Source organism: Ictidomys tridecemlineatus, chromosome 9 (genome assembly GCF_052094955.1).
Source record: "Ictidomys tridecemlineatus isolate mIctTri1 chromosome 9, mIctTri1.hap1, whole genome shotgun sequence".
NCBI classification, from domain to species: Eukaryota; Metazoa; Chordata; class Mammalia; order Rodentia; family Sciuridae; genus Ictidomys; species Ictidomys tridecemlineatus.
Genome location: NC_135485.1, coordinates 91,886,165 through 91,905,899, shown reverse-complemented (window position 1 = coordinate 91,905,899; position 19,735 = coordinate 91,886,165). Strand labels below are relative to the sequence as shown.

At 39.5% G+C, this 19,735-nt stretch overlaps 1 protein-coding gene across 2 annotated transcripts in view; it reads left to right on the top strand.

Annotated features, from left to right (window-relative positions):
• Positions 1 to 19,735, top strand: part of Alpk1 (alpha kinase 1) — a 125,283-nt gene that overhangs the window by 79,570 nt on the left and 25,978 nt on the right. The window lies entirely within an intron of this gene.

The window sequence follows — 19,735 nt, the reverse complement described above, 5'->3', positions numbered from 1 at the left end:
TTGGATAGATGGGGAAACTGAAATCCAGAAAGAATAATAAGTGGCTCACCTGGTCATGAAGCCAATTGGTAGAAATCACAGAATAACAACATTCAGGTTTCTTAATCCTAAACTTGGTATTTCCTCCCTGAATCTTGACAATCCCATGATTAAGTGAGTCTTTATGTAGAGCTGTTGTAGGACCGGGCAGCCTTCCCTTTGTTGGACTTCTGTTCTCTCTGCTGTCTCATAACCCACCCCTCTGCCCCTTCTGTTAATATAATTTGACTTTATTCAAGGCAGAATTAATTAAAACAGAAGTTTTAGAATTTCTAATCATCAACATTTAAAACTTTTTCTTCTACTGAATATTGTAGTTCTTGTTTTAAACAGAAGTCAGATGAAAGGTTCAGCTTTTTCAAAAATAAATTTCATTTAATAAATGAAAAGTAGGTGCCAAGAGAATGGAGCCTCGGGAGGATAAATATTAGCCCCAAGGCTATGTACTTTCAGACTTTAAGATAAGAGTATGATTAAAATCACCAAGGATTTAAACCCTGCTCTAAAACTCTGCCAAAAACTGTCCTTTTAATACGGTACTTTCAAGTTTCAATGGAAGATAAATTAAAATGGTGGCTTGTCCTTAAAATTCTACCAACAAAACTCTGGTTGCCCCAGCATCAGGCATGCGAGTTATCCCTTTGATGAGGGCTAACCCTATGGCATGAATTTCATGTCTCCCCATAATGAGGTCTGAAGGCTGAGCCAAGTCCTGGAGGAGTTGATTTGACTAAGACCTGTGGGCAGAGCAACTAGCAGAAAATGAACAAGTTGAAGTGTCGGGCAGACAAAAGAAAGCCATGACCTTCAGAAAATATGTAATCCTAAGGATGCTTGCCAGCAAGGAAGAATAATGTCACCCTCGAAATTTTTATGTATTAACAAATAAGGAGCTTAAACATATCTTTCTGACACTGTTTATATTGGGTTGAACCATATCGAAATGTTACCTGTGGATGTCAGCAAACATCCAATACTGACAATTTCATGATCCATCTGACAGATTCTTCACAACATAATCTGAATGACAACCCTGCAAAATAGAATTCATTATGCCCATTTTATAGAGGAGGTGATTGGCTCCAAAAGCTTAAGAGAGGTTCCCGAGGTACATCACAAAGTGTAGTTAAGCTGGAACCCAACCTCAGCTCTCCCCTCAGGCCTCCCCCACCCCGGTCTCCTGCTATCCCCAACACTCATTTACACCTTCACCTGCCTGCCTCATAAAATAGATTAGCCTCACTCACAAGGGTAGAAACTGAGTATTTTTAAACTCAGCCTGGTCTTGAACTCCTGAGCTCAAGAGAGCTTCCCACCTTTGCCTCCTGAGTGCTGAGATTATAGATCTGCACCAGCACATTCAGCTTCCACTAGGAATGACTTTTATGCAAAAGTTACACTATATATATTTACACTATATATACATACATACATATACATATATACACATATATGCTCACATATATATAGTTTATAGTTTGCTACTTTTCTATTTTATTATATGCATGTACTGTACATTGTTAATTAGAGTTCTATAGAATCAAAAATTTAAAATAATGACATGAAGATTAAATGAATATTTTAAAATAATTTTAAAGGATGCACTACTGGCATGAGAACCTTTTTGTTTGCATCAACATTGTGATTGAATATGTTTAATTGTTTTTAAAATCTTGACTTAGTACTTTGAATATGAATATTTTAATATGTACTTTTATTTTTTTTTGTATCAGGGATTGAACCCAGGGGCATTTAATCACTGAGCCACATCCCCATTCCTTTTTATATTTCATTTAGAGACGGGGTCTCTCTGAGTTGTTTAGGGCCTTACTAAATTTCTGAGGCTGGTTTTAAACTTGAGATCCTCCTACTTCAATCTCCTGAGCCACTGGGATTATAGGTACGCACCACTGTGCCTGGCTTTGTTTTTAAAGGCTTTGTGACTGAAAAAAAAATAATGTGCCAAAGATATGTAGATCTAAATAGAAATGGTCAGCTCTTTTTACTTATTATTCTATTTATATCTCAACCTATCCACTATCCATAATTATGAAAAATTCATTTGTTGAAATGCAGCTAGCTAGTCTACACATTGGTTAACACCTATAATCTCAGCTACTCAGGAGGATGGAAAGTTTGAGGTCATCCTGAGCAACTTAGAGAAACCCTGTCTCAGAAAAAATTTTTAAAAGGGATTGACAGTGTGGCTCAAGGGTAGAGTGCTTGTGCAATGTACCGGGTTTAATCCCTAACATGGGGGGAGCGCAGGGGGAAAGAAGGAAGAAAAAAAGGAAGGAAGGAAGGAAAGAAGGGAGGGAGGGAAGAAGGAAAATTTCACCTTCCCTAATGAAAACTGCATGTGCTGCAAGATAATAGAGGATACTACTTTTTTTAAAAGGGGTATCAAAAATCCATTCGAACCATTTGGAAGATTTTTAAACAAGTTTCAAATTCCCCATTTGCAATTTTTTGTTTCTATGCAATACATTATTTTTAGTGTCAAAAATCACAATGATGCAAACACTTTCAGTTTTTCATTATTTGAAAGATATTTTCCAAAATATCTGTTGGGTAGCACATTGTTGTCAGTTACTTGTTATCACTGAAAAGACTGGCAGATTTGGAGTACTTGTCTTTTTACCAAAGAAAAATGTCTAACTCCCTACATTTGACCATTCTTGAAAGGTCTTTGCCTTGATTTTTGTTGTTTTTATTATACTAAAGCATCTATAATTTGTGGGAATATGATCTGTAAATCTATTTAACCAGTTACTACAAACTGTAATACACTACACTGAAAAGAGTCTAATAAGAGTCCTCAAGTCAGTGCCTCCAAGATGAATCACCCTCCTGTGCCATGGATACCATCACACAGCCAGATACTGGTGTCAATCCACTTTCTCAAATATTAGCAAAGCTTAATTTCTTTCTCACTTGTAAATTTCAGTTGAAACTTTTTGATTTTCTTTCCATTTTGAGATCTCAAGAGACCCTCAATCCACTCAAAATATGATTGTTATAATGTATTGAACACCTAGTAAGTACTTAATCTTCTCAGTATTAGTATTATTCATTTTGTAGATGAGAACACTGTGATCGAAAAGTTAAGTAACTTGCTAAGAAAATTACATGGTGCTTCTTTGTAGCTAAAACCCCTTTTCTTTTTACTTTCCCACAATTATGACTGTGTGTAACTGATTAGACTGGCTTCTTCATGAAAGTGGACTCATTGAATTGCCTTCTTTTTCATATATATGGACAATCTGTCACATTTTGAAAGTATTATCAGCTCAGTTCTGGGACTTTTTATATTTATTCACAATGTAAAAGCAAGAGAGGTTCATGACTATTGAAAACCTCCTATTGCATGAGGCATGAATTACTTCTGGTCTTGGACATAAAACTGAGATCTCTGGGCCTTCTGGACTCCTTTCCAGGTGGAATTGTAAAAGAGCTGAAAGGGTCAGACTCCCAATTTTTTCTCTCTATAGCTCTCCCATTATTTTACCCAGGAACTGTGACAATTATCCTTCACTCTTTGTATAAAGTTAGACCTTTAGCTAATAGATTTAAAGTGCAAACAATTTAGGTCTGTTTATGACTAATGACTTATGTCAAAGATTTCCAGTACTGGCCAATGGGCTGATTAAATCAGAATTACCTACGATGTATGTGTGCTACAGGAGGGAAGAGGAGGCAACTTGTAAAAATTTATATTCTCAAGTCTTACCACGTCTAGAAACTCTGATTTAGTAGACCTTTACTGAGATCCAAGAATCTGTATTAAAGAAATGTCGCTATTGATTCTAATATATAACCTGTAACCTGTTTAAGATAGCACTCCTTTATTCTCCCCTTTAATATCTTGCCATTAAAAATTCACAATTGAATCATGCTATAAACAAATTATTGAATCTTTTTATTCATGAATCTTATATTGAGCCTTTCCACCAAATGAAACATTTTGGGACTTAAGTAGCCATTCCATAAGGAGATACCTCCTAGTTTAGTAGTTCTAAGATTATTTTTAATTTGAGGTTTTATTAAAGCAAAGCCTTCCTTCATTGATTAAAAGCACATATTTCCTCATGCTCATGTGAATGTGATTCTAAAGTGAGAAGTCAGTTCCATGTGTTTCTCTAAGTATGCCTGACTGTAAAAATGACAGGAGTCCCAATTCAGCCTTTGCTATCCTTTCAGTGACAATTTCTACTTTAAGAACAATAAAGATCCTTAGAGAAAATAGGGAACAAACAGTTCTGTTGTATTTTATATCTGCCACCATCCCAGTGTGTGCTTTTCATACCCATGACAATCTGGATAAATTTAAGGCAGTATAGATAGAGATTAAGTAAGTCGCCCTGGAAATTAGATTATTAGAATTTAAATCCTAATGCTGCCCATTTGGCTTCCATTTTCCTATCCATTAAGGAGAGTAATAACACTATTTATCTTATAGATTGTTTGGAGAGTTAAATGAGTGGGGGTTCAGAAGGAATGTTTAGAACAATGTCTGGCACTCACAGAGTGGTGACTATTATTACTGCATGAGTAATTGACAAAAGAACGTGGTTTGGAGCCAGGTAGGATTGTTCTAGTCCTGAAGTAAGACCGACAGAAGTTGAGATCAAATAGAATAACTAAGCCTCTAAGAGAATATTGTTATCAATAGCCAAAAATGACTGATGTAATCTCAAAATTATTGATTAACATGTATAGGGCAACCTTTCAAATGATGAAAACAGCATTCCAAATAGTAAGTATATCTGTGAATTTGACTGTTCAAATTATGAGTTCCTTCCCCAGTACATGGAGAGAGAGAGAGAGAGAGAGAGAGAGAGAGAGAGAGAGAGAGAGAGAGAGAGGATTACTCATCACTAATGTATTTATGGGAGAACCCCAGATAGCAAAATTCTGATTGGCAGATAGTCACTTCCTCTATGGTGATTACACTGACAGTCCCATTTGGTGGTAATCCAATGCTCTGGGTTGTTTCCTGGAATGCCTCTGGGGAAAAGACCGAGCTCCTGCTCTTGACCCTGACAGCACCCACTTGTTATTACAGGAATACTATTCATGTAGGGTGGATTTAGAACCCCCCAAAATAGAAAGACTATCATCTTACCATCAGTTACAAAGGTCTTCTTATTCCATATTAGATTAAAAAAAAAAAGGATTTTAGCCTTTCAATCTGATTTGGTACTCTTTGAAAGGAAGGTAATCGTCCCAGGAGTCCAGATGGTTGGGTATGTACTACATCATTCTCATCAGAAAACTTCTTATCTGGAGAGCTATTTTTTGGAACAATAGCCAATAGGTTGACTCAGATTAAAATCTAAAACCTGAGATCCACATATTAGCTTCCTATTTCCAACTCTGACACTAGTATATTTTATAATTTCTATATTCTTCTCAATTCATTTAAGCAGGAACTTTTGTCTTCAAAATGTTTACAGATTATATAATATCACATATGTCTTGAGTATTAATTTATATCCAGTGTCTTTCAGATACATCCAGAAGATACTAATATTTTGTCAAATGAATGAATTCTCATTAAGTCATAGGCCTAGCATCAGTGGCTACATTGTAAAGTTTCAAGGGCAAAGTTTTCCCCCACCAATGGAATATATTGCAACAATGAGTTCTCTCTCATTTTTGAGATTAGAGCTCATGGCTCCAAGTGAGTTAGTTCTACCCTCAGCAATGAGTTATATGAACTAATATAGATCTTTGATTTTGTTTTCTGTATGGTAGTTACGTTCAGTGAAGAGAGCCTTAAAGATATAGTTTTCCTGTGGATTTGTAGGCATCTTCATAGTTAGAAGAATTCTCTAAATTTTCTTTGTATAATGCATATAATCATGAAATTGCCATAAATAATAAGTACAAAAAGTCTGTACTTTTAAAGCAAGCTATCTTGGAAAAACAAAATCATTTCTGTCTTCCTTATTGTCTGTTTTGATCTTCTTTAATTAGTTGGTGTTTTACTCCCTGGGTTGAAGGACATTGGTCCATAGGTATTTTCACTTATGCTTCATATAATAGAGAAATCATGATCTAAGACTAAAGTATCATTGGGACAGCTATACATACATGTGTGAAAATAAGTGAATCAGCAAAACAACTAGAGAGCCATGAACTAATTCATTTTTTTCACAACTACTTGCAACTTAAAATCTTATCTTCAAGGCATTGAGGTCCAGTGGTGAACAAGTCAGAGTGCCTGGGTGTTGAAACAAAGTAAATGAAAAGCTTCCAGTGGAAAGACAGGAAATGAACAGATGGAACACACATACACACACACACACACACACACACACACACACACACACACACACGAGTATATTGTATAATACTGTATATTATATGTATTATATGTATATATAATTTTAATAATATTTTATATGATGTTAATGATATATAATTAAATATTGGAGAGCATTAAGGGCTATGAAGAGAAAAATAAGCAGAGTCACAGGATAGCGAATGCTTGTAGGTGTTATTTGGAGGAATGGTTACAGAAAGCTTCTTCTAATGGGTAATTGGACCCTGGATCTGAATGGAGAAGCCATGAAAATAGGAGGGGAGGAGCTTTGCAGATGGAGGAACAGCACAAGGACCACACTGCAAGGACACATGCTTGACTTGCTGGAGGCTGAGCAAGGAGGCTGGGGAAGGATAAGAAACCACGAGAATGGGAAGAAATGGGTCAGTGAAACAGTCAGAGGCAATATCATGTAAGATCTGGTTGGCCATGAAAATGGGTTTAAATTCCATTTTTAAATGTGATGGGAAGCCATGTTAAAGTGGAGAGCAGGAATCAACAATATTTAATTTACATTTTAAGGGGATCACTCTGGGTGCTGTGAGAGGAATCGACCAGAGGAAGAGTGACGCCAGAGGCAAGGGCAGGGATTCTAGTTAGGAGGCTGTGGCTCATACTCGTGCAAGATCATAGTGGCTTGGACTGAAGTTGTTGCTCTGGGAATGAAAAATGGTCAGCTCTTGAACATATTTTGCAAGTTTTGCTATGGTTTGAATGTAGAGTATGAGAGTACAAGAGGCACAAACATGGATTTAAAAAAATCTAAATTTTGTCTTAAATGAGTAGATAACATGTCATTACTGAGCTAGAAAAGCAAGTATGGGGGATAATATAAAGAATTCTACTGTAGGGCTGAGGTTGCGGCTCAACGGTAGAGCGCTCACCTAGCATGTGAGAGGCACTGGGTTCGATCCTCAGCACCACATATAAACAAATAAAACAAAAGTATTGTGTCCATCTACAACTAAAAATATTTTTTACAAAATTTAAAAAGAATTCTACTTTAAACATGTTAAATTTGAGACCCTAGTTAGGCTGTTATGGGCAATTCCACATACAAATCTGCATTTCAGGAAATGCAGTGGGTTTTAAATTCATCATTCATCAACAAAATGGTGAGGCCATGAGGCCCTAAGGCTTTAGTTAGAGAAGAGAAGCAGGTTTTAAGACCCTGGGACATTTTCCCCAGGGGAAATAGGGTGATCCAGGAAAGCAGAGTGAGAAAAGAGCAGGAAAAAAATCCCAGGACAGTGTGTCATGCCAGAAGCCACATGAAAATAAAAGAGAAATCCACTGGCTTAACCCATGTTTCTGGGGTCTGGATAAGTTGAGGATTGTTAGATGGCCATTGGATTTGGAGGTTGTCGGTGACCTTGAAAAAAATGGGTTCAGTGGAGCATTAGGGGTGAAATTGTGAGAAAGTGGAGGCAAGGAAGTGAAATTGGGCAGTGTAGATGAGTCTTCTGAGTGTGGCTATAAAGGAAGGCAGAAAAATGGGACAGGAGCTGGAGAGAGACTTGTGGCCAAGACAGGACTTTTTAGAGATGAAGATAATATATGTTTGTATGGTGATGAGCTTGATCCAGGAGAGAAGAGGAAATCAGTGATGCTGAAGAGCTAGGAGGTCACAGGGCTCAGTGGCACAGGCCTGTAAACCCAGTGGCTCAGGAGGCTTGAGGCAGGAGGATAGCTAGTTCAAAGCCTGCCTTAGCAAAAGTGAGGCACTAAGCAATTCTGTGAGGCCCTGTTTCTAAATAAAAATATGAAATAGGGTTGGGGATGTGGTTTAAGTGGTTGAGTGGCCCTGAGTTCAATCCCTGGTACCTCTCCCCACCAAAAAAAAAAAAAAAAAAAAAGGAGAGCAAGGAGGTGATTACAGGCATAATGGAAGGAAGGGATAGTACTGGCTGTATCTTTACCAATAGAAGGATGAGGGACCCGTGGGTTCTGATGCAAAAGTATCAGTAAATGTTGGTAAAGGAATAAGGACAGTCTCTTCTCATTTGACTCTTTTATCTCAGTGAAATAAGATACAAGGCCATTAATAGAGAGTGAGGAGGTGAGAGAGGTTCTGGCAGCCTGAGAGGAGAGCAGAAGGTAGAACTGTAACTGGGATGGCCAACCCATGCTGGGGCCAACTTCAGGTCATGGTCATAAATTGATGGTGTCATGCTTGCGTATTTTTCTCCAGCCAAAATCGCTTGCTTAAGTAGAAGCTCAGGCTATGCAGAGAATATGATATAAAATTGGAATTTTAACTGTCAATGAATAACACACATCTTACCCTCTTGTACTCAGAATCGATTAAGAAATTGAAGCCCCCCAAAAGCAATCTTTATTATTATAAAATGGTCAGGATGTAGCTCCTGATATTCAGCCAATTCTTCACTCCAAACTCTTTCTGATGCTGGCAGGTACCTTCATTCATGCAGAACAGGCCTGCCTTGCTCATCAGAAAACTCATTTTATCTCCAGAGGGGAGGAGATCCTGAAAGTGGGGAGAAAGGCTGAAAGTCAGGAGAGTTCAGGGTTCTCAACCCTGGCTGCTCATTGGAAATCATTAAAAGAAACTGATGATTGGGTACACTGCCAGGGATTCTGATTTAACTGGTTTGGGGTGCCATCTGAGCATCTGGATTTTTTAAAGTCCCCCGTAGGTAATTCTAATGTGAGGCCAGGGTTTTCTCCTAATAATAAACATGGTTGGAATTTTCCAGATAAATATGACACAGGCAGAAAGGGGCAAATGCTTTTCCAAAAGTCATTACATTGAGGCACCATGGAATTTAAAGAGACAAGTGAGGATATAAGAGAATTGATGGAATAGCAAAAGAACGTAGGGTGAAGGGATTGGTGGATGTTTTGGAAGCTTTCCAGAATTGTTGGAGTTGGGCTATAGAGAAAGGGCATTAGTAGGACAGGAAATTAATATCAGAGAATCAAATGGTTGAATTGAAATTCTGAGATGTTAAAATGGCAAGTTCTAAGGTATGATGTTATCTTAGTCCATTTCCGGTTGTTATAATCAAATACCACAGACCAGGAAACTTATAAATAATAAAGGTTTAGAGTCATGCATGCTGATGCACTCCTATAATCCCCAAAACTCCAAAGATTGAGGCAGGATGATTGCAAGTTCAAGACCAGGCTTAGTAACTTAGCAAGACTTTGCTCAGTGGTAAAACACCCCTGGGTTCAGTCCCCAGTACCAAAAAAAAAAAAAAAAATTATTCACTTCATGGTTTCGCAAGTCCAAAATACCACATCTCATAAGAGCTTTTTTTGCTAGAGGTGACTCTACAGAGTTCCAAATTGGTGTAAGGCGTCATATGGCAAGACAGAAGATCCCAGCTCAGATTTCTCCTCTTCTTATAAAGCCACAAACCCATTGGATTAGGACCCCACTCTTACAGCCTCGTATAACCTTAACTATCTCCAAAGTTCACACCTCCAAATACCAGGGTTGAATTGTTTTTACCCTTCTAAGACCTGACATTGGGGATCAAATTTCAACATGTGGAGGACATTCAAACCATTGCAAGTGTAGAATGAGATCACTAAAGAGTAAGAAGGTCATAGGCAAGAGAGAGTGATACAGTGGATAAATCATCAATGTGAATATTAAAATCACCAATAGTAATGACAGGACCCAGGATGGCTGTAGCATCTGGAGTCCAGAGAAGCAAGGTGAGCAAGTCTGAGATTCACAGCACCCTTGAGGTTCACCAGCATCCTGGTTAGGCGGTCTGTATTGGTACAGCTTTCTGTGTCCTTTAACAGACAACCAATTCCTTCAACCATAGATCTGAGAGAGAGAGAGAGAGAGGAAGAGAAAGCCAAAAGAGATGAACCAAAATGTCATGTTTAGGTATAAAGAAAAAGCTTACAACTTTTTTACAACATATTTTCCAAATATGCTTGTATTTGCAATTTCCATTGGTAAAAGTGAAGGAAAGACCAATATAATGTTTATAGGTCTTGGGCATAAATCTTAAGAAACTTCGTTTTTCTCCCTCTTCCTTCTCCCATTTAGTGGATGGACAAACATGGAGCATGCCTTGCATGGTCTCCTTTTGAGCTCGAGCAGACCAGTTTGGTGGGTTCTATTCTTACTCTTTTACCATTGATGCATAACTCTGCTGGAGTCAATCACTTTTCATTTGTTTATTTTGCTAATTCCTCATCTCAGGACATGCCCCCCTTCTTCCAACTTTCCCTTCCCTTTTGCAATCTTCCAATTTGCTATGCAGCAATAATTTCCCTTTACACTGCTCCTGCCAATTGCAGTGCCAGATGGCTTTGGTTCTGAGCCTCCTCACCCAGCCCCCCTTGAGAACAGCTGCCATTGTCATTGCTGTGAACACGTCGTGGCTTTGAACCCATAGTGCGGGGACCCAAACTTGATGCTCAGCGTCGGGAGTGGCTGGCACTAATGCAAGGAACCATGAAAACCGCACACACTTTTTCTTGCTGCTGTTCAGCAAAAACCCTTAGAAAAGGCTCTTTAGCATCATCTGTGTATCGAAATCTCATTGTGGAGTTTAATTCCTTTATCACCTGACTCAGCTTCCTAGCCATGAAGTTCTCTTTTGTGCCTTAAACTCAGTTAGAATCCCATATTTCCTATCCTGAAAACACAACCGGGGGGCGGGGGGGAATTGGGTGTGTGTGTACATGTGTGTGCACACATGTGTGCACATGTGTACACTTGCCTGTGTGTTGGTGTGTATGCATTTGTGAACCCATCTCTTTAGAAATCTAGCACATTCTCTTATCCACATCCAAATATTTGTGTTTAAAATGGATCACTCAACAAGAAAAAGAGTTTGGTGGCTTTCTGGACAATCTTTCCCTTAAGTCAGCTTCTGAGGAAAGAGAAAGGAATAGAAATTCATGTTCGTTTTTTTATCATGAGATGTACTATGTTCATCCCAACATTAAAATTCTTCTACTGTGACACAACTTTAAAAAAAAAAATCATAATTTTGAGTCCTCTGAAATGGCAGGTTGGTGGTGGGCCTAAAGACCCAAACAAAAAAAAACCCTGAATCGAATTCTGTGTGGATAAATATGCATTTCAAAGACACTGCCCATGTAGTCAGTGGGATAGGGTTTTTGTGTTGTTTTCTTTTTCTTTCTCTTTTGGGGCTGGGGGAGGGCGAGGGGCTCCCTTTCATGTTAATCTAATTGTGCACAACCCAGGCACATTTTGCCATGTAGGGAGACTCTCTTTTTAGTGTCCCTTCCCTACCACACACCCTGGCCTCTTTCATTTCTCCCCTTCTGAGGTCAGAGTGCTGCCCGGGCCCGTACATTTCGGGGAGATTCCCAGAATGGTGATGTATTCTGCGTTGCTGCCGAGGAATTTACTATCCCCTCACTTGGCAGCAAATGAAAGTGGGTATTAATTTCTCAGAGTGGCCGGTGGGTGGAAACACGGGAGAGAGGCCGCAAGAAGGATGCTCACCTAAATCTGTATGTAGCACACAGCAGGCAGCCAGTTTCCAAAGAGAGACAGCCAAGAGAATGAAAGGAAAGAAAAGATTCTCCTGAGTTGACTTCTCTGCATTTTGCATGGTTAGGTTTTGGAGAGAGATACGAGAGGTTTGGGCCCTGAACTGGAGTTAAATTATGCAGCTGCGGAGATGCCAGGTCCTCTAGAATAGGATGCTTCGTTTAGATTTTCCACAATGCTATTGAAGTGCTTATTTTCCTCCTGAAGAGACACAAACAGATGCAAACTTCTGTAAACACTTTAGAAATGAATTCAGTGAGTTTGGCCTCTCAGCAGTGCTCAATAGCTGACAGAAAAATGTCTAATTAGTGCAAGTGGAAATAATAGGGCCACTTGGATTCCTTCCATCCTCCTCCAAGTCTACTTTTCCAAGGAACTCAAAGGCCCTTTTGTCTGGCGGGTCACCCTCTCTCAGGCTTTTGTGCTCCGATCTATTAAGAGTAGAAGGGGGAAAAATAGATTAGGCAATGTTCTGTGCTCAAATATATGGTGTGTCCGTGCGGGGTGCAGAAGAGCGTGTTTGCAGCCTCAGTTTACAGGTGCCTGGGGAGGGATTCCTGCGTTGGCAACAGCCAAAAGCAGCGCACACGTGCGTGTGGAGAGGGCTGGTTCCCTTTGAAGAGCAGCTTCCCTCCACCGTGTGCCATGGAGCATGCTCAGTTTCCCTTTTTCTTTCTCAGAGTCCAGGAACCCCAGTCCTCAGAGTTGGTGAAGGAGAAAAAAAAAGAGAGATTAAAAGAAGTTAGAGGTCCCCCCATTTTCTGAGTTAAGCCTTATGGATGTGACCTGCATTATCATTTGTGTTTTGCTCAATTGAAAATTCCACTGAAATTTTTTTGGGGGAAGCCTGGCTTTGCCTATGGATATTTTTGTCATACAGGAAAGAGGGAATGAGTGACTGATTTCTTTTATCTATTTTTTTTCCCATCATACTCCATGTCATTTATTAAGCATTCAATCTGTCAAACTCTGTACTGAGCACTGGACCCAAATAGCCTCTAATCTTGAAACAGCACCACAAATAAATATTATCCACATTTCACAGATGATGTCATGCAGACTAGAGACATCAAGTGACCTGGCATGGGAAGAAATTAGTGAAGCTGGGAAACAAACCCAGGTATCTCTGGTGTTATCTCAGATCTTATATAGGTTTTTAATCTCTGGAAGTTTTATATCTTCCCTATCTATACTTCATGTACATAATTTGTATTCTACCTCGTAGAACATGTACAATAAAGTTCTAACTGTCATTTGGGGTCACTTTATATAGATTATTTATCTGTGCCATATGAGCTTCTTTCCTGATTGTGTTGGGAACTTTTGTTTGTTTGTTGTACCAGAGATTGAACCCAGGGCACCTAACAACTGAGCCACATCCCAGACCTTTTTAAATATTTATCTAGAGACAGAGTCTCACTGAATTGCTTCGTGCCTCACTGAAGCTGTCTTTGAACTTGTGATCCTCCTGCCTCAGCTCCCCAAGCCCAGCTTGATGGGTAATTTTTGACTCCATGACAGATATTGTAGATTTTGTCTTATCGTATAACAGATATTTGTGTGTCTTTGAATATTCTTGAGTTTGTTCTGGGACTCAGTCAAGTTAGGAAATAATTTGATCCCTTTGAAACTTGCTTCTAAACTTAGCGAGTTGGATAAATCTTACTCTGAGGCCAATTTGGAGTCACTACTGAAGCAGTTCCTTTCTTAGCACTTGAATGATGAGATTTTCTGTTGTGGCCTGTGGAAACACAAGCTCCCAGAGGCCTGAGGACTGCTTCCCCTGGACCTTTCAGATAATTCTTTCCCCAGTCTTGTGTGTCTCTTCATGCATGAGCTCACCTGTATTTGGCTAAAGACTCAGCTGGGGGACCCTCTGCAGAGCTCTGAACTTCTTGCTTTGTGCAGCTCTTTTCCTCTGATACTCTGCTGTGTGAACTCCACCTTGGCCTCTCCATTGGTAAACTCCACCTTGGCCTCTCCATTGGTGAACTCCACCTTGGCCTCTCCACTGGTGAACTCCACCTTGGCCTCTCCACTGGTGAACTCCACCTTGGCCTCTCCATTGGTGAACTCCACCTTGGCCTCTCCATTTTCTTACTTTAGGGAGACCACCTCACAAAGGGTACCCTGGACTAACAGTGCTTCCTTTTAACTCCATGGGAGGAGAGACCACCTGGAGGAATCCCCCACTAATCACCAAATCATCATTTGCTCTCATGGCACTAACTTTTTTAAATTATGTTTTTAATACCTTTAATTAATTTATTTATTTTTATGTGGTGCTGAGGATCAAACCCAGTGCCTCACATGTGCTAGGCAAGCCGCCCTACCACTGAGCTACAACCCCAGCACATGACTAACTTTTACTAGAGAATTTCAGAGCATTGAAATTAAGGCCTTCTCCTGGGAAATTTTCTTTCCTTTCTCTTAGCATTAAATACATAACAAAAACATCTTTTCATTGGAAGTTATTTATCTATTTCTTCTTTTTCTATCTTTCTTAGAATTTTCCTATCATAGTGAAGGATATGGGGTCCCCAAAGCCACTGTTTAAACTCAGTAGTGAATTCAACCCCAAAACCCACTATGTCACAATTAAGCACTGCTCCAAATTACCTTGGTCAACCACAGAGGAGAAGCAGAAGATGAAGCAAATCTCAAGAGACTTGTATTCCTTAAGTTTGGGCAAAGATGTGGAAGAAATGGAACTGTTGGTGGAATTGTAAAACGGTGCAACCTTTTTGGAGACAGTATGGCAGTCCTCCAAAAATGAAAAATAAAGCTCACCTGAGCCAGAAATCCCACTTCTGGGTATATATCCAAAAGAACGGAAAGAATTTCAAAGAGATATTTGCACATCCATATTTGTGGCAGCATATTCACAAGAGCTGATGGACACATCTATAGATGAATGGATATACCAACTGTAGTATACACATACAATAGACTATTAGTCACCTTAAAAAGGGGGGAAATTCTGTCACCTCATACAGTATGGATGAACCCTGAAGGCCTCATGCTATATGAAGTAACCCAGTCACAAACAGACCAGTGCAGTATGATTCCACTTATATGAGGTATTTACAGTAATTAAATGCATAAAAACAGGAAGTAGAATGGTGGTTGTCAGGATTTTGGGGTACAGGAGCTGTTTACTAAGAAATAGAGTTTCAAATTTGCAAGATGAAAAAATCCAGGAGATCTCCATCACAGCAATATAAATATGTTTAATACCACTGAGATGTACCCTTTAAAATGATTAAGACAATAAATTTTATGTTTTCACCACAGTAATGTATATATTTACTTATATATACATGCATACAGAATGAAAGAGAGAAACTTGAATTCTTGCCCGGCTCTGACCCTTTTAATTTTGTATCTTTGAGAAGCCAGTGAGCCTCTCAGTCTGTTTCCTTTTCTTACTTAGACTTTAGAGTTACAGCAGGAATCAAACAAGCTCACGTTTATGAACATTTTTCATAAATCCGATGGTGCTACAAAGATGGAAACCATTATAATGAGGCAAGAGTCACTTCTGGAGAATAGCCTGCCTTGGAACATCTCATCCCAGTGGTAACTGCGTCTACCCTCAGGTGGAAATGAGGCCCCAGTGAGAAGGAGAGCAGGTCAAGCACCAAAGTGCAACATCAAAGAGAAGGCCCTCATTGGCTCACTGAGTGCCATCCAAGGTACACAGCCATGAGCAGGTCAAGAGGAATGGAGTTGCTCTTTTTAAGCAACAGTATAAGAGGGGCTGGCAGTAGAAGAAACTTCAAGTTCTATGGATAGTAAGCCTAAGTTGTTTACATCAAGTTCTATAGATAGTTTGCCTGAGTTGCAAACCAAATAAATATACTTATGTAGTGCCCCATAGGTAGGACTCTTACTCAGAGACTGGCCTTCTTAGATAGAGCTGGGCACATGTACTACCATCAATTTGCTTTTCCACTTTTGAGCTCACATTTCATGAATGTCAAATGACTGACATTCATCATGAAACTGTATTTGCAGATTAATGATTTATTTGACAAAACTCAATAGAAGTTTGAAATATTTTAATTTTAGTTAGGCTATGTTAGGCTGGAAGGAAGAGAAGCTCAATCAAGTAGATTCATAAAAGAGGTGTACATTATCACGAAACTAAATTCAAGACAGTACAGGAGACACAAGACTCCAAGAATGCACCCAGGAAAGGTGGAGTTGGCTGTGGAGCCATTATTTTTGGATTTTCCTTCATATTGCCCATAAATGTGGCTCAAACACACTCCACTTTCTATTTCTTTCTATCTTGCAATAACAAGCAAATTATTTCTACATCTGTTAGTCAATTTTTTGTTGTTGAAACCAAAATACCCAAAAATAACAACTGAGAGAAGGAAAAACTTATTTGGATTTACAATTTCAGTGGTTCCATTCATGGTCAGTCAGATCCATTGAACATAGCAAAAGAGCATGGTGGAGGAAAGCCGCTCAGCTCATGATAGTCAAGAAGCAGAGAGTGAGAGGAGCTGAGAACAAAATATATGATCCCATAGGCTCACCCCAACCCACCTCCTCCACCCATGCCCCACCTGCCTGTAGTTACCACCCAGTAATCCATTCAAATTATTTATCCAATAAATGGATTAATCCATTGTTTAAGGTAGTCTCTCATAACCTAATCATTTCATCTCCTGCATTAACACAGAAGCTTTGAGGGATACCTCATACCCAAACCATAACCAATGTTAGGGTCTGTAAACAAGTCAAGATGGCGCCTGGCAAAATGCCAGAGAGATGGAGCCATTAAGTGTGGAGATTCCTTATTGGTTGACTGCTGTATCTAGTTTATGTTAATTAAGATAAGCTGTGTGGAATGTATATATACCCCTCCGGTCCTACAATAAATGGCTCCCACTCGTGCTGTATCAATCTACACAAATTGCTCGTCACCCCCCCCCCCAGTTATTTTGCTGCAGCCGGACTGCGGGAAAACCATGTCTTAGTTCAGATTGATAGGTTCCTTTTTTTCAAGCCAAGCCACAGAGTCATGGAGCCAGGTTTGAGAAGGCAAGGGGTAAAGAGAAGGTGTCAAGCCAAGTGGCAAAATACATGGCTGTTTCAAAGACAGGGGCTGTGGGTTACTGTGTACCTTAGAAAGGCAAGGGTCTTGGTAGGGGTCCAATGAAAAAAGCTCTTTATTTCCCTATTCTGAGCAGATTGGGAAATAAAACAGATAGGTAGACAAGAGATCAAATATTATCTCTAACTCTGATAACAAGTAAGTTGAATGATGAACCTTCATATTAGAACATAGCTGACCCAGAAGTATGCAGACTTCCTTCCACATACAGTCACAGTAATTTCTGAGCCAAACAGAACATCTCATATAAGATGGCTTTCTAGATAAAACTTAGAGAGACTGGGTTGTAGCTCAGTGGTAGATCACTTGCCTTGCATGCTTAAGGCATTGGGTTCGAAACTAGGCACCACATAAAAATAAAGAAAGATATTGTATTCATCTACAACTAAAAATATACATATATAAAAACTTAGAGAAGAGCAGAAAATAATCCCTGTTTTATTAACATAGTGTTCCCAAGAGGAAAAGGGAGGAGTGAAGCCATGCATGCATGCCCAGCTTATTCTTCTCAGTACTCACTCCTCCTCCTGTGTGGTGGAGTGAGTAGTAGAGAGGCCAGGGGTACTACAGTAATCCAGCCCCCTTTACATGGAAGGGAGCATCAAGAGGAGAGAAGGGATATCCTCCTTAACAATTGGCATCTCCAGCACAATAAGAACATGTATTGGCTTAGAACCACAAGATAGATTCAATACCTGATAAACACATTGATGGTTTAAAAGTCTAAACAAGTTAAGAAATTATCTCTTTGCAACAAGAAGGCTTATTGTACTGGTTATCAGTAGGCGTTACCTGATTAATGAAAATGCCCACAAAAATAAGTGTCATATTCTACATGCAGTATATGGATCATTAGGTAGAAAAGCATAAACTAGAAATCAAATTATATGAACAAATACCATAGGTAGAATACAGAATGGGCCAGATGTGAAAGTTGAGGCCAGTTTTACTTAGAGATATGTTGGTTGTTTTAGTCAGCTTTCTAACGCTGTAATGAAATACCCAAGATAACTAACTTATGAAGAAAAAAATATATTTTGGATAACAAAGTTTTGGAGGTTCCAGTCTAAGACTGAGCAGACTCATTGCTTTGGGCCTCTGGTGGGCATGTTAGATGGCAAAGGTACAGAGCTCATGGTGAAGCACAACAGTTCACCTCATGACTGGAAAGCAAAAGGAGGAAGAAGAGGTTGGGGTCTACAATTCCCTTCAAGAGCATTTCCCCCAATTACCTGAGAATCTCCCACAAAGTGTCACCTCCTAAAAGTCCCCCCACCTCCCAATGGTACCATTCTGGGGCCAAGCCTTGAACACATAGCCTTTTAGATCATTCAGCCTCCAAACCAGAGCATGAATGTTACATTAAAACTCTAAAAGAACTGTTCCCGATATATTTCAAGAAGAAGAGACTACTCTCTCCCAATGGGAATGAATACATTCTTTCTTATTTTGATAAGAGGAATATTCCAAGATGTCCTAAATTTAATTACGAGGGCTAGGGGACAGTAGGGAAGAGAGATGGAGGAGGTTGATCAGTCAACAGCTACAGGCTGAAAAGAACAAAAGACCATGTTGTATTCCTGAATGTACATTAAAACCTTAAATCAAATCCCATCACAACCCCCTTGGTGCTACAGTGGCTGACTTACAACCCCAACCAATCCAGAAGAAGCAGCTGCTTCTCCTTATGGACAGCATTCCTATCCTGGAACTTTCCCCACTTTGCTTTGTCCCATCCCTCTCATCTATAACCAGCGGGGGCTCAGTGGAAACAGATCGTGTCTTTCCACCTCAGATTTTCATTATAAAAAATAGTCTTTGCTCTAGTCCAACAAACATTTTCCAACAGCTGCCTAGACTTGCTGCTAGAAGTGACAGGAGCTTGTCCCAGACCAGGTCCTCTTAAGCATCTATAATGGCTCATTAAACCCTTCTATTTCAGAGATTCCCTCCTTCTCGAGAGTTTGTGTATAACACTTACAGTTTCTTTAAATTAGACCAACAACTGCATTATTGACTGCACTCACTGTATTTACTAACATCACTTAGTATCCGATAATTGATATCTAACTCCTGCAGCTTTCCTAATGCAAAGTGGGCACAGCAAGGCTTGTGAGCATGGTAGATCTGAACCTGGCCCTCCTGCTTGCACCTACATCCTGTCCTGTGACCTTGGGCATGTTTCTTAACCTCTCTGAGTCTCTACAAATGGAGGTAATAACAGAACTTGCCTCGGGATTGCTGTGAGAACTGAGGGAATTAGTGAATATAAACACTAAAACTAGTGGGTACACTGTGCTGTGTACCTAGTTTTGCCAGACAAGTTGAGTACTTGTGATTACAGGTGAAGAAATCAGGGACTAGTAGAGAAGTGCTGTATAGGAAAATGCTTGCAGGGCAGAGTAGACTTCATCTGTGGACAAACATGCTTAGAAAACACTCAGTTTGGCTTAGTTTAGCAGATGAAGGAAATCGTCTTGGGGGACAGGCTCATTTATGCAGTTAGTTGTGTGCCCATTGAATCAAAGGCCTTGAGTACAACACACGGACAGATGATGTTTGTCCACAGAAGTTTGCCTCATTTATTCTTATTTCTTATTCACTTATACTTTCATTTCATGCCTATTTTCTTCCTTTTCTTATTGTGTTTATTAACTATATATAATATGATAATATAAATCAAATTAGAATTGTCACCCAAAGTTCTGTGTTTCTTCTGAATCAA